This window comes from Ursus arctos, unplaced genomic scaffold, assembly GCF_023065955.2.
Source record: "Ursus arctos isolate Adak ecotype North America unplaced genomic scaffold, UrsArc2.0 scaffold_1, whole genome shotgun sequence".
NCBI lineage: Eukaryota > Metazoa > Chordata > Mammalia > Carnivora > Ursidae > Ursus > Ursus arctos.
The window spans coordinates 89,461,832-89,477,563 of record NW_026622763.1 but is presented as its reverse complement, the minus strand read 5'-3'; the positions used below and the strand labels follow the sequence as shown (position 1 = coordinate 89,477,563).

The 15,732-nt window shown below is 52.2% G+C and overlaps 1 long non-coding RNA gene across 1 annotated transcript; it reads right to left on the bottom strand.

Annotated features, from left to right (window-relative positions):
• Positions 1 to 231: 231 nt before the first annotated feature.
• Positions 232 to 14,184, bottom strand: LOC130542159 (uncharacterized). Its single transcript, XR_008956515.1, has 4 exons — positions 14,106 to 14,184; positions 12,816 to 12,919; positions 2,356 to 2,469; positions 232 to 626 (listed from the first exon to the last, which is right to left on the bottom strand). It is a non-coding gene; the product is annotated as an uncharacterized LOC130542159 (long non-coding RNA).
• Positions 14,185 to 15,732: the final 1,548 nt, after the last annotated feature.

The following is a 15,732-nucleotide window of genomic DNA, read 5'->3' as shown; positions in this document are numbered from 1 at the left end:
TCTGAGCTAGAGTGTGTGTGTGTGTGTGTGTGTGTGTGTGTGTGTGCGTGTGTGTGTGTATAACCAGGAAATGAAAACTGGGCACCTCGGGCAGATGCCAGAAAGAACAGAAGAACGGGAGCCAAGGAGAGGTCTCATGGTTCTCCAAGGTTCAGCAGCATAGGTCTCTGAACCCCCTCCCCCCTTCCCCCGCCCCGGCCTGGAGCCGAGCGTAAGTGACCCCGGCCGCAGGATCAGCCTGACACCGGGGGAGCGCCAGATGGACCGTAGGCAGCAGCAATTTGTTCCTGGTTGAAGCCAAGCCATTTGGAGTTGTGGGATGCGCAGATGTCAGCACAGGGTGGGGCTGCAGAAGCCAAGCTAGCCATCAGCCCGTTACTGGAGTCACTAGTGCTTCCACAAAGGCTGCCGTGGTGGTTCTCCAAAGGAGGCCCAAGGGCCACAAACAGCAGGATCTCCCAGAGAGCTCGCTAAATTGCAGATTCTTGGGCCCCACCCTACTGAGCCACAGTCTCTGGGACTAGACCCTGAAATCGGCCTTTTCCACAAGCCCTCTGGAGATTCAGATTTGCTCTCTGAAATGCACAGCCAGCTGTGTCTTTGACCAGGTTCCCCAGAAGCAGACCCTGGAAGGAAAAGGAGGGCTCTTAACATGAGGATTTACAATGGAAGTGCCGCCCAGAAAAGTCAATAGGAAATGAGGGAGCAGGGGAGGGAGGAAGGAACCGGGGAGGGGTGTGGACTCGGAGGGGGTCCTGCGGATGGTGCCTTCTGCCTGATCCCACTGGGGCTCTGGAATCATCCAAGGGAATCCAGCCACCCCAAGTCCTTCAAGGATCAGCATCCTGAGCACATCTAAGACCTTGCTTATTTGCTGGCCCAAACTGGGTTTTACTGGTGAAATTAGGGACTTGTTTATTAGCATGATGAATGATGAAAATGGGTTCTTTTGCAAAATTAAAGCTACTCAGGATATATAAATTGGCTAACGTAGCTTAGAAACAGCCCCCCCTTTGCATAAGGAACCAAGGAAACCTAGGCCTGTACCTACTTGGGCTTCTGGGACTTACAAGTAATTTAGTGGTCCAGCCTTTGGTCAAGAGGCTTTCTACTAGTCTAATGCTGATTGTCAGCATCTCAGGAGCCTGCCTTTGGAACCGTGATTTTTTGCCTCGAGTAAACTTTCCTTGGGAGAACAGAGCGCCTGTAGGACACATGTAAGCTGGCAGAACAGATGTGCGATCATGCCTTTTTGATTATGAACGCCTTTTTGAGAACTGTAGGTAGGAATCTGGTCTGAGACTAGCCTAGGAACAGCTAACCTCACCCAACTCAAGCTTCTTTGGCTCTACCATTAACCACTGAGAAGAATTAAGGGCCATACCTGAGCAGATCAACTCAGGCTGGCTGTGACAGGGCAGACAACTGGGAATGACACACTTAACATGGGATGAGCGAAGGATCTTTCCAGGTGTTTGAGACTGCGGGTGGGGTTCCCTAGACCACTTGCCTCAGATCACCCTAGGAGCTTGTTAAAGAGTACATTCCAGGGGTCCTTCCAAGAGCTACTGAATTATAATCAATGGAGATGAGGGGGCTTGGGAATTGGTATTTTTTAGAAAGCGCCCCAGTGATTTTCTGTACACTAAAATCTGAGAACCACTGTTAAGGAAATTGCTTCTCACTGCCCTCCTCGCACTCCCAGGGTCAAAGTTGGTTGGGGAAAGAACAAGAATCATCCGTTTATTGTTCTGCCTTGATTCTATCTGCAAGTCTACTTTTGATAAGGATGGGGCCCTCAGGAGGAGGAAGTTGTCACAAATAGGGGGGCCGGATTTCTGTGAACTCCAGTAAGGAGAATTCAAACAGGAGGGCACACCTGGTGCCCACTCCCCCAGCCAGACCCTGCCCTGCCCACCCTGAAAGGCCAGCCATGCCCACCATGGCCGCCATTCAGCAGCGGGGAGGAAGATGGCGCTGGGGGGAGAGCGTAGTCTTGGATGAATACATGAAGGGAGTAGGAGTGGGAACTGCTCCATGAAAAATGGGAGCAAAGGCCAAGCCCGACTGTGCCGTCTCTGGTGACAAGAGCCTCACCGTGAAACCGAAAGCACTTTGAGGATGATTTTGTTTTCTTCTAAACTGGGAGAGCAGTTTGAAGACGTTGCAGCTGATGGCAGAAACGCTCCGACCTGCGATTTTGAGGTGGTGCGTGGATGTCCCAGCAGGAAGGGGCTGGGACGGGACCACGTGACGACAAGACAAGGGGAAGGTGGAGAATCAGTGGTGGGATGCACTGTGAACAATGTCACCCAGACCCCGACCTGTGAAAAGGCGGACTGAAAATTTCATTACCACTTTTGACGGGATTCAGCTGTGAAGACCGACAAGCTCTCTTCTAATCTCCATGCTGCTTCTTTGTTTCATTCCTGTGTTCAATCATCTTTATCCCCAGCGTTCTCCAGGCAACTATTTCAAAATGTCAGTTTAATTAGGATCAGGCCCTTGGTTAGTAAATAAACCTATTTTTGCTTTTAAAAAAAAAACCTTAAGAATTTAAGTAGGAGTCAAGTATCCACCAGAGCTTCTGGCTATCATCCCTCCGGGAATGTCATTATGCAGGTGCGTGCTTGTAGGACCTCGTAAAGTTAAAAATCTTTACAACTTCTCTGACATTTAGTTAAACAAAGATGTGGGCAGGTAGGGTGGGAGACGATGGGCTGATCTTTGGTGGCAGTGAGGAAATTAGCTACAGCCAGTCTTTGTTGGGGAGACACAGAGCGAGGAGTAGAATGGAGGGGTGCCTGGGTGGCTCAGTTGTTAAGCATCTGCCTTTGGCTCAGGGCATGATCCCAGAGTCCTAGGATTGAGCCCCGCATAGGGCTCCTCCGCTGGGAGCCTGCTTCTTCCTCTCCCACTCCCCCTGCTTGTGTTCCCTCTCTTGCTGGCTGTCTCTCTCTCTGTCAAATAAATAAAATTTTTAAAAAGGAGGAGAATGGAGAGTGATGGCCCACCCCCAAAACAGAGAGAAGAGAGAGTTATTCTAATGAACAAAAATATGAGGACTGCCACTGCCTAGTCAAGGACCCTGAGCCAGGCCTTGAGCTAAGAGCTTCCCTTTCCTGATCCCAATTAGCTCCTCCAAGCAGCAAAACGTGTGTCTAGCCTTTCTCTTTGTAGATGAGGAAACTGACCCCCAGATGGGTTCAGGGACTGCCCAGGTCACTCAAATGGAAAGCGGCAGAGGCCTGGAGCTAACCGGCATCGGAAAGTGGGCCAGGCCTGGGGGAGACATGGCAGAGGCCTTCAAGAGGGAGAGGGCAGGAGAGGGTTGGGAAGCAGGTGGGGAGCAATGAGAATGGACACAGGGAGCGAGGGGCTAGTGGGGAAGGTAAGACTCGGCAGGTGAGGCATCCCCCACCCCCTTGCCCAGGAGGCCCCAGGAGTCCTAAAACAGTTGCTCTCCTGCATCCTTAGACTCTGATCAAGAAGAAAAAAGGAGGTGGGGGAAGACTTGTTAGCGAGCGCTCAGTTACAAAGTTGAAATACAGCAAATCTCAGAGCCAAAATTTGCAGGCTCACCTCAAAGCCTGGTGTGCTTGGGATTTCAGTACTTGCAAAAACAGAGGTCCCGGGGAGCTCCTTGCTCCTTTTCCCCCTCCCTCCCTCCCTTCCTTCTTTTATTTATTTTGTATTGAGCTCTAATTGCATAAAACATTGTTCTTTTGGGGTGTGCAATGTACCGATTTGGAACATTTGTGTATTGCAAGCGATCACTGCTGTAGTTTCAGCCAGCCCCTGCATCGTGTTATTAGCATTTCTTTGCTGTGATGAGAGCATTTAGGATCTAGTCTCTCAGCACCTTGGAAGTATATAATCCAGTATCTCCAGTATCCTTGCCTCCAAGCACTAAGCCGTGCGTTAGCGCTCCAGACCTCTTTTCTCCTCCACTTGCCCATCTGTTCCCCTTGAGCAACATCTCTCCCGTTATCCGCCAACCCTCCTCCCCCCCCCCCCCCCCGCCAAGCCTCTGGGGACCAGCAGCCTCCTCTCTTTTTCTGTGAGTTCAGCTTTTTTGGGTTGCATGTATAAGTGATATCATGCAATATTGTCTTTGTCTGACTTATCTCACTAAGCATAATGCCCTCGAGATCCATCCATGTTGTCACATGTGGCCGGATTTCCTTCCTTCTCATGGCTGAATAATATTCTTTAGTACACAGTATGTGTCTATATAGACCTTTCTTTATCCGTTAATCTGTTGACAGACACCCAGGGTGTTTGCATATCTTATCTGTATCATGTTGTGAGTAGTGCTACAGTGAACAGGGAGGACAGATATCTCTTCATATCTTGTTTTCATTTCCTTTGGATGAATTCCCACAGGTGAAATTACTGGATCGTAGTTCTATTTTTAATTTTTGGAGGCACCTCTGTACTGGTTTCCAGAGTGGCTGCGCCAATTTACGTTGCCACCAGCAGTGCACAACCTCACCAACACTTACTATCGTTTGTCTTCTGCATGGTAGCCATGCTAACAGGTGTGAGGTGCTCTCTCATTGTGGCTTTGATTTGCGTTTTCCTGATAATTAGTGATGTCAAGCGTCTTTTCATAAATGTGTTGGCCATTGGGATGTCTTCTTTGGAAAAACGTCTGTTCAGTTCCTCTGCTCCTTTTTTAATTGGATTGTGTGGCTTTTTTGTTGTTGAGTTGTATGAGTTCTTTATATATTTTGGATACCGACCCCTTAACCAATATATGGTTTGCAAATATTTTCTCCCAGGCCGTGTGTTGCCTTTTCATTTGGTTGATGGCTTCTTTGCTGTGCAGAAACTTTGTAATTTGATGTACCTTTTTGCCCTTTCTTTCTATCTAGGCATGCGGCCAACACTGAGGACATCCACTCTGAGCCAAACACCAAGGAAACAATTTCCCATGCACCTTCCCTTCTATTATCTTCTCTGATCCTGGCACCTATTCTAAGAAGTGTAAAGTATCATTTCCATTTTAAATGATGAGAAAACTGTCAGAGGTCCTCCAACTGGTCACTGGCCATGTGTGGACTTGAACTCAGATCTCTCAAGTCTAAACGCCTTGTTTTGTGTTGTTTTTCCCACACCCTGTCGTCTCACCCTGACTTTTTCCTTTCTGAGGCAGCTGTTGAACAAAGTCAGCCAGCCCCGCGAGATTCATCCCCGCCCCTGCCAAGGTTGCCATCAGAGAAGGGACAGGCCAGGACAGTGAAAGAGCTCTCTGGCAGGAGGCCCTGAGTGCCCCAGGTCATGGGCCATCCCAGGATGAGCTAAATCTGCCCCCACGTCCCCACCAAAGTGCCAGAGGAGCAGGAGACCAAAGCAAAGAACATGTTAACCATCGGTAAACCTCTTCCTGGAGAGGTGTGAACACTGAGGACCAGGACACACTGTGTACTCCCTGCAAATCAAAGCCACAATGAGAGAGCACTGGGCCAGGGGCCGGGTAGGCTGAGGAAGCTGCTGGAGGGACAGTCAGTGGGAGAGAAGAAAGGAAGACTGGAGGCTGGAGGGAGACCGACCCAGAAGGGTCAGGACAGGAACGGACGGTGGGTCGGGACCCAGCTCCCTGAGAGATCGGGGGGGGGGGGGGGGGGAAGCCTGGTGTGAGGAATGGGCAGCATCACCAGACCCTGGCAGGGAGAGCGTGCTCCCGCAGACTTCTTGCAGGGAGTCGGGGCTGGGCTGGGTGTGGGGAGGTCCCCGCCACTGCCTCCGAGGGAGGGCCCCTCCCGAGGGGACCGAGATGGGAAGGAGGTGGAGGCTGAACTCTGAGGGGATGCCTGGGGGTGGGGGCAAAGCGAGAAGCGCCCTGGCCTGACAGATGCGTTTGGCAGCAGAATCTAGAATCTGCCTGACCCCGAGTTTTTACCATGTGCTCTTTTCTGTTTCTGTGATGACAAAGATAAAGAGGGAGGAAAACAAACCAATGAAACAAGCAGAGCTCCTCTCTCACCTCCTCTGACCCTGGAGAAAGCAAGCCCACTGGGAGGCGGGGGGTTTAGAGAGAGCCTCCGAGGAAATTCAGTATAGGGCTCCCGCTCGCCCCGGATTCGGGAGGACCACCCCCACTGCCCGGGCAGCAACCGGGGGAGCCAGCCCCACCTGTTCCCGCTCCCACCCCCTGGCTTAGGAAAATGATCGGGATAAGCTGCCCCTGAGATGGACGCTGGCCCAGGCCATCCAATCTCTGGAAGCCACGGCCCGTCCCCTTATCTCCGCAGCTGTCAGGCAGCCTGGATGGCAACAGGCTCCAGTTACAGGGTATAAACAGGCCACAGAATTGGCTGGCTCGAGTCTGGCCCATGCCCTTGGCTCTTCTGTCCTAAAGGGGAGCGGGGGAGATGGCGGGGGGGTGGGGGGAGGGATTTGCAAGGTGGGCCTCTCCCTGTCTGCCTTCCGCCCCCTCCTCTCCTTCTGCTCTCCTCTGAATTTCCTCCGGAGACAATAGCTCTTCCTTTCCCAGGGTAGTCATGTGTATGGGTCCCTGTGACCTCCGCGTGGGCCGAGATACGCACGGGCAGTCCATCTTACGAGTGTGTCAGGTCAGAATTGTGTTGCTTTTGGCCAAAGGCCATCCCATCATCTGTGTGCGTACACGTAGTCTCTTTCATTCGAGCAACAGATACTCGTAGGTACTTATCTTCCCCCCAGTCCTAACCTGTGGGACTGCAGGTTTCTATCTTTTTTGGCTCTATGAGTCCCCTGTTGCACCCAAAATGGCGTCCTGTATTCTCAGCATGTTTAGCCAAGAACTGCAGGTGACCAACGTGGGTTAGCATGGAGGGGCTTTAAGGGCTAACTTTGCAAACCCAGCAAAAAGGACCTTTTTTTTCTCTGGAAGAGAAACCAGAAATCCAAGACTGGTCTTCTCACCAAAGGGCCTCCCCATGTCCTTCAGAACCAAGGACGGCTAGGCCAGAATCTTCTGCCTGGTGCTGGAGAACTCCAGAGGACAGACAGTATCCCGGGGTGCCCAGCCGAGTCTATGAATTCTGAATACAATGTGTGTATTCCAAGTAGAGAAGAAGCCACTGGAAGGTGAACCCCATCTGTCGATCCAAGCAGAAGGATCGGCTATGGAAAGGACAGAAAGATCGGCCTGACTCCACCTCCAGGTTCCTCATTGGGAAGTTCGTGGCATTTTCTCTGTACTGCTAGATTGACCGTGATTATCGATCAGTTCTCAGTATTGTAAGTGGCTAGGTCGCTGCTGTTCGATAGCCATGTGCTCTCGAGAGTCTCTTCACGTCCACACTAGGGCTGTTTCCTTCCCATAAAACGAACGCAGTGGTCTGATCTGTCTCTATGTGGCCAATCTATGTGCTTCCCCAGCGATCTGTGTCTCATGGATCCATGTGTGCCCATCAGTCGTGCATATGAAGGAATGGCAGTGGTCTTTCTCATTTGGATAATGTGGAAAGACAGGTGGCTAACAGAGCAGAGGCCTGAGACCTGACGTTGGGTGGAACACAACTCCGGGAAGAAACCGCGGGCAAGCGGAGGCAAGGAACAGAAGACGGACTTGAGAAGGCCAAGCTCGGAGTCAGGAGCCGCTGTGCACTTACACAGAGGCCTGGTCAGGCCAGGCCAGGATTCGGGGCTTTTAATTCTGCAGCCACCAAGGGATCTGCTTTCTAGCATCTCCAAGGTTGGGTTGTGTAGGTTTGGGGGGGGTTGGGGGGGTGGGGAGGGGTGTGTGTGTGTGTGTGTGTGTTCTCACTTGACTGACTTCACACTTCCTTCTTGGAAGGCAACATTTCCTTCTCCTTAGCAGGTGTGTATTTATCATATAAAAAATTAAGACAATTTTCTATATCACAAGCACACACCATGTGTGTGTGCCTGGCCCCTTACCACCCCTCCCGGACAATAACGTAGCCGCCAGTCTTGCACGTGGCAGAGCTGGGCACCAAGTCCGCTGCCCTGCCTGGAGCTCAGGCCCCGTGACCCCGTGAGGGCCTCACCCCTACGTCCAAACCCTAGCCTGTCCTCATTTAGATCAACAAACCTGTCAGCTGACAAGCCCTCAGAGAAGCATGTGTGCACACATGCACGCGCACACACGCACGCACACACACGCACGCACACACACACGCACACACACACGCACACGGACTTAATAAGTGCATGTTGAATAAAGACACTTCATTACAAATTGAAGGAATCATTTGAACATGTGACCATTTTGCATGCCTACAAGATTCAGGGACCTGTGTTAAAATTAGGCCAATCGTACTAGAGTCATTTGCTGGAGCAGAGAAAACCTGATTCCAAGCTATGGAGCAATTTAATCAAAGAGCTAAACTATTTTTGAAATAGCCCTGAATGATGATCTTCTAGAAATCTGCACTGGGACAGTCAAGCACATGGGCCTTGGCATAAAAATGTCCTTGAGCTCCAAGCCGGGGTGAGGCCTGAGGCCAAAAAGACCTTCAAGCACTTCCAGTCCTTTCCACACTCCTGGAAGGTTTTGAAGGAAAAAGGAGAAGAAAAAGAAAAAAAAAATCCTTTGGTTTCGATAAGCACCCTCAGTAGTTGCATTTGTCTCTTCAGATGTGGTTGGCCTAAGAGTCTGCTAAAAATACAATGAAGGGGGGGTGGCCGTGCGGGGGAGGGAGAATGTTTAAAAGAACCATTTTCATTCCTGACTGCCTCCCTCCACAAATTCACGGCAACCAGGAAGAGGACCTCCAATCGCTCCTCTTCTCCGTGCTTTTTGGGCACTTGACTAGGGCACATTATTTTCTAAATGAAAGGGAAACAGTATTCTTGTTTTGATTCTTTCCGTGGGGCTCGAGAATCTCTGAGATGGAGAATGCCTCCAGCTCCGAGCCGGTCCATGTCCGCAGCCTGCCCCCTGCCAGGGGTGAGGGCCCCGGGCTGGAAGGCGGGCCCCCTCGGTGGGTAGCAGGACCCGGCAGATCCCAGAGGTGGACAGGAATCGGTCTCACCGGGTTCCAAAGGGCTGGCCAGCTGGAAACACCCAAGTATCCCGTTTCGCAGCTTCCAGGATCTGGTCATCCGTGTCGCCCTTGGAGTTTGCCAAAAAGGAAGAGAAGAGGAGAACCGAGCAGGAGCTGTCCGGTAGTCGGGTGGTTAGCTCACTGGGTTCCTTGGAGCCGGCTTCAGCTCTTCCCTTTCAGCCAAACCCAGAGGTTACTGGAGCAGGCTGGGCCTGCTTGGGCTAGGAGGGCTGAGTCATCCACGGGACAGGGTCGCAGCGGCTATAAATTACCCTGTGCTTAAGGAAGGCTTTCTAAAACCCTGGCTTTGGGCTCGGAGTCTTTATTTATATCTCTCACAGGAATATTTTTCAAACTCATGGCAGTGCACTCTGTATTGCTTTGGGGACACTCCAAGCACCTGGTCTCCTCTATAATGAGCCCTGCAGGTGACAGGCCCCCAGAGTCCCTGGGCCTGGACTCTGGGGCGGCTCACACAGCCACACGTACCTCCCCTTGCCTCCAGGCCAGGCCCCATCTTGCGCTTGGAAGTATGTGCACCTCGCTGGCCCACCATCACAGGCAGGCACACATACCTTCAGACACACACACACACACACACACACACACACACCAAATGCAAACTACAGAGAACCCACTGGAGCTCTGTGCATTCCAGAGGCTGCCCCTGTCATGAAGGAGCGGGCACCCCACAAGAATTCCTCCTGTGGGGCCGGCAGGGGTCAGAGGCTCACTTGCCTGGCTCAGAAGTATTATCAAGGGTCTGACGACTTTTCATGTCCTTTGGCAACTTGGGTTTGTTGTGGTCTTACAAGGTGCAGGGAGAGGGTACCTCGGACTACAAGCTTCCAACAGTTCACAGCCTGGGGAACAACGCCTCGGGCCGAATGCTCCCAGGTCCCAGTGAAGGAGCCACGCAGACTGCCCTCCCCCTTTGATGATCTGGAAGTCAGAAGCCAACAGGCAGAAAGGAGGGAAAGAGGGGTCCACTTGTCTCTCCTGCGAATAAATCACTCCGGAACCACTCTGCAGCCCACACTTTAACGTTGTCTCTATCGCCACCTCCCTGGCCTGTTCTTTCTCTTCCCTGCTTTGTAATTAGATAATGTTGTGCCGTTTGGTAAATTACTGGTTGTTATTTATGTATTCCCCTTGGTCTCTTTACTATTATTTTTTCTTTTCAAAGTCGCTTCAAGATGGAAGGAAAGCGCCTCATTCTTTCCATTGTCCTGAGGCACAGAGAGGATCAAATACTTCGCCTAGGGTCACCAAGGGCAGTGGGTGGGATGGATCTGAGGCCAGCCCTGTCCCCAGACCCTGCCTGGAAACTTCCTTCTGGGACAAGGAACCTAAGACACGTTGAGGTTCCTCTAATTCACCCAGCCCGACGTCTGTCCTCCGAGCCCTGGGTTTTGGCTTCCAAATGACCCAGAACCGACCCCGGGGCTCACTCGGACACCTTTCTGGGAATCAGGACTCTCAAAGGTTTTGAGGTGAGGCTTTATGAGGCTGCCCTCACCTGTCAGTAGAAGAAAGGGTTAGGGCCCTACGTGGGGCAACAGTGACCCTATTATTGATTGAACCACAATGCCAGAATTGGCAAAAATGTCAAAGTTTTGCATTGGGTCACAGAGTAGATCCCCATTTCCTCCCTCTCCTTCCCTTGTTTCCCCCACTCGTCTTAAACACCTGCCATTCACACACCTTCCCTGCCTCTAGCCCGCCAGCATCTCAGCGACCATCTGAGCAAGGACGTGCGCCAGGAGTCCCTGCCTCCCCGCCGGGGCATCAAAGCAGCTTTCTCCCAGTACTTCAACGGCACTGGAATGCCCACTTCTCCCGGATGGTTTTTCCAGACACATTTTGTTGTCGTTGATTAAACTTCCACAAAGCAGGAAATCTTGCCACATTTATCTCATGTAAATGTTTGCACCTCATCCTTCCATGCCTGTCCAAAGGTTCCAATTCAGTTGCTTTTCTCCTGTAATCATGTTCAGCTCCAGAGTTTCTGCTTCAGGAGGTCCCGGTGAGATTCCACAATTTTTGCATTGCTAACAAATTCCCGAGGGGTGCGGATGCTCCTAGTCTGGGGACCACACTCTGAAAACCACTGGCTTAAACAACAAGGAGAATGAACGCTCTCAGAAGCAAAATGCCCCTGGGGAGGGGCAGCTCCAAGGTTAGCTGACTCACTGGCTCAATCAGGTCCTCAAGGACCTGGCTCCACTCCGCTCCCTCATCCTTGGCATTGCAGCCTTAACCTTGACTGGGTCCTTACAGCTGCATCCTGGTCCAACAGCTCCAGGCATTGCCTGCAGACCAGCTCGTGTCCAGGAGAAGAGATCACCCTTCTTCGGAACCAAGAGCCTCTCTCTGAAATGGTGCAGTCGATATCTCCTTATACTACCATGGCCAAAATTCCATCACACGCCTGTGCCTAAACCAATCACGACCATGGAGGCAGAAGTGACAGTGATTGGGTTACACCAATCAGTCCCCGCGAAGTAGCTGGCCATCGTGGGCCCCGTTGACCTTGAAAACATTCGTATCTCACCTACAGTTTTGTGCCTGTGAGATCACTTACCCGTTGTCTGTTCAGCAAACATTCTCACCCTCTATCCTGTAGTGACAGACCTGAAGCCCTACTTAGAAGGGATGGGGACATGACATAACAAGGGGACTCATGTTCAGGAAACAGTGGTTCCTAAACCAAGTAGGGAAACCCTTCCTGGGACCGAACTAAGACTAGTGCAGACACCCTCTTCCTGCAAAGCTTGCTAAGCAGGGATTGCTGGTGGTCATGTACCCACCAGGAAGAGAGAGCCTCTGGGAAGGGGTCAAAATTAACCTACAGTCGGAGAGAAGCATAAAGAAGCAGAGATAAGCAAACAGCAACAAGAAGGGGTCCCAATGCCTGCGATTCTTCCTTTATTTCTATGGGGCACCTCAGTGTCCTGCCCAATTCTGGAATCAATGTCTCATTTGTCTATACTAACTAGAATTACGTTTCTGCTTTTTGCAGCCCCAAGATTTCAGCTTTAGACACTGTGTGTGATGGGAGGGGCAGAGAGGAGGAAGAGCAGACAGCCGTAGAGGAATGGAGGGAGCCCGAGCCACCTTGCTTCACATTTCACGCCCCACTCTTGGCCACGTCTTCCCACCAAAGACCCCAGGCCACCCCATGATCGGGATTCAAGAAAAGCACAAGGCCCCTGGGAATGCTGAAGGCTGGGCAGAAGCAGGGGAATGACAGAGAAGGACTGAAGGACACCACCCCTTTCTCTGCAGATGAGAAGTCTTGGCCTCAAAAAAGGCTTTGCCCCCAGCAGCTCTCCTGCCTTCTCCAGCTGGGACTAAGGTGGCAATGGGGTCAGATCAGCCTCCTGCAGCAGGAGGAGAGACCGGAGGATTTCTCCAAGGGTAGATTTCACCGTCGATTACCAACCCAGACTGAGTTTCCTTCTGAGACTGTGTGTGTGTGTGTGTGTGTGTGTGTGTGTCCAGGGAAGGAAGTTTCTCAAGCATGTGCTAAAACAGAACGTTGTTTATTTGTTTCTCTGTTTTTAATGATCATACCAGTAGAACATGCCAGCAAGCTCTAAGGCAGTAAAGGTCTGCTCAAATGTTTCTGTTCCCAAAGACATCAGCCACAACAGCTGCAGTCGCTGCTGCTCCTGGGCTCCCCCCTGCCCCCTGTATTGACCACCTACTGCACCCTGGCATTGGACTAAGCCATTGACCTAGAATGCCCGCACCAGGGCATGCGACAGTGTGCATGACCGTGATCCCACCCCAAAGTCAGAGAAATGGACTTACTTCTCTTCCATTGGCAATGCAATGAAAGCAATGTTTACTGAGCCTTTTCCTTGATGATGTCCAGTGGTCCATACCCATTAGAAATTGCGGTGGGAGAAAGAGAGCTAGGGAAGGACAGGAAGAAGAGACGAGAGATAGGAGAGAAATGTCACAATTTGGCTAAAACATGAGTATAGGAACCTTCTTCTTCTAATCACTGGCTGGCTGGAGTTTTTCTTGCCTCCAGTTGCAGGAGACAGAGATGATCTCCCCAACTGGGTCCCGAATGGGATCCCTACAAACAGATCAGGGGGTAGCTGGTGGGCCCGGAGCCGGATTTTGGCTAGAAGAACAGAATGGAAAAGGCAGAGAAATGGGTGTGGATGTTTTCTTCTGTTGAAATACTATTCGTCCTTCACGTCTCCCTTCTCTGTGAAGTTTTCGCCAAACTCCTTCCCAGCTCACCCTCGGCTGCCAGAAGCCACTCTCCCCCTGTCCATCCTGCAGCAGCAGGACCACACTCTGCAGAGAGCGCCCATCAAACGCTATCGGTGTTTTGTGCATCATAAGGGCACCCGTATCTAGAGGCACAAAAATGTCTGTAATTCTCTGCCCTTCCTCCCCTCAAGAGGTGGAGCCCCGTGCCGCACGCTTTGAATCCAGGCTGGCCCTGTAACTGGCTTTAGCCACTAGAATGCGACCAGAAGCAACTTGACGGGCTTTCCAAGCCGGGGCCTCAAGAGGCTTTGCACGCTGCCCCGCACTGTTTTTGGAAGCCTGCGCCAGCACATGACTAAGCCTGAGCTAGACCGGGAGGGGATGAGCCATCATGCGGAGAGAGGTTCCAATCGTGCACGCCATCAGGACCCGCCCGCGGACCCACCGGCCCGCCCGCAGACGCATGAGCAAGCCCCGGGGAGACGCACAGAGCCCCGTCCAATTCTGCACCAGTGCCCGGCTGCTCCACTGACACAAGCTGCAATGGAGGAACAGTGCCACAACCACGGACTTTGGGGGCCTGGGGTTGATCATGCAGCGAAAGCTCACTGACGCCTATCTCTGTGCCTCGCCAGGAAGGGGTGCCTCCAGGGCGGGTAATCCTAGATCTCTCCGCGCCACTTTTCCATGAGTCTGTTCTGAGCCTTTCCCGATTCTCCACCAAGGCCGGTCAGAGGGCGCAGAGCGCGGAAGGGAATGCAGCGGAGATGTTGGGAAAGGGCAGAGCCGCTGCGCAGCGCCCCATACGTGCCCGGATGTGACTCCCTGGCTCCCGGCCACCTCCCCGAGGCCTGTGCTTGGGAAAAAGGTTACCTGATCGCCACTTCCTTTGTCTATCAATTCACTCGGGGCTGGATTAATCCCTGCTCAGTTTCTCCCTCCTCCCCCAGCCCCATCCCCAGTCTGGCTGCCCGGATGATGTAAGCAGTAACCAACCCTGCGGCCCGAGCAGCCGGCTGGCTGGCTCACTTCCGTGTCCGTTAAGGGAAGGCAGACACTTTAGAAAGAACTGGAAAATATTACCAGCCACCCACTCCACTCAGCTCCCCCCTCCCTTGCCCCAGTCTCCACTTCCCAGCCACATACACCTTAACCCCCAGACACCAGAGATGGGAAGTACTGAAGCCAAAGAAAGAAGAAACTGGAACTATAGCCTTGCAGGCCTCAGGGGCCGAGCCACGAGACTCCTATGGGCATGGGAACCAGTCCTGGAAGGGACAAACTGAAGGCATGTGGAGAGCCTCACCAGTCACCCTCCCCCTCGTCCCTGGCATGCGCTGCTCTGGGGATGTGGCTGTTTGGTGACAATGAATGTGGCACTGAGCGGCCAGAGGGTCTGCGTCTCTGGTGGCGAGGAGACCCCCATCACTTAACTGAATTGCCAAACTCACTTTCCAGGGACTCAGTGGGGACTTGAGGTTGACAACTTGCACAGACTCGGGCAGGCAGAAGCTGCTCTGTTTGCTGACTTCAGGGTTTTTGAAACCCTTTCAAGACCCTCACTATTTCTCCCAACGTGGAACAGGCTGAGGAGAGTGCTACCATTAGAGTCAGCCCCTCCTGCCTTGGAATCCTGTGCTGTTGGTCCCCCCTCCCCCTACTGGATGGGCCCCCGCAAATCTGCGAGGTCTTGACCAAGCCCCCTTAGCTTCCTAGACCCAGCTGCCTTATCTGCAAAGTGCAGGTGACAAGGGATCCCTACCTCACGGAGCCTTTGGGCAGAAGAAATAAGAGAATGTCAGTAAAAACCGGTTGCACAATAGCTTGGGAAAACCAGGTGCCAGATGGGAACTCTGACCTCCCCGCTCAATTTTACCGTGAGCCTAAAACTACTCAAAAATTCGCTCTATTATTATTTTTTTTCAAGTGTCAGACAAAGGTGTGTGGAGTGGATGGTGGAGGGCTGGGGCTCCCTCATTTAATGCTTAATGATGAGAAAGGAAGAGCAAAGTTGATGGCAGTGTTTCTATCCTGTGAAGTCTGTGAAAAAGGGGTTCTTATTCCATCAGGGTGAGGGCATGCATTGACTCTGGAAAAGGCTTTGGACTGTCGCAGGCTGGAGCTGGGCTCTGATTCTACTAGGAGCTGCCTATTATGCAAAACTGCTCCCCAGTCACAGGTCATGCACATCACCCAAGGTAGGCCAACGCCTCCCAAAGACTTTTTCAATGAGACCTCCGCGGAAAAGGCCGTTCTTCCTTGGGGTAAAGATGGCCAGTGTGAAGCTTGGCACGTGGGCAGAAACCGAGGTAAGGGACAGTGAGTCCTGTCCTCTTCTCAATTTCCCGGTTCCAGTTGTCCCCAAGGCCAGCTGCACACAGCCTTCCCTTGCTCTGGTTACAGGAACCCACAAATCCCCCTTCGAGCCTGCGCTGGTTACGGAAATTCTGTCATCTGTGACTATGCTCTTGGCCACGGACCACGCACAATACAACATGCT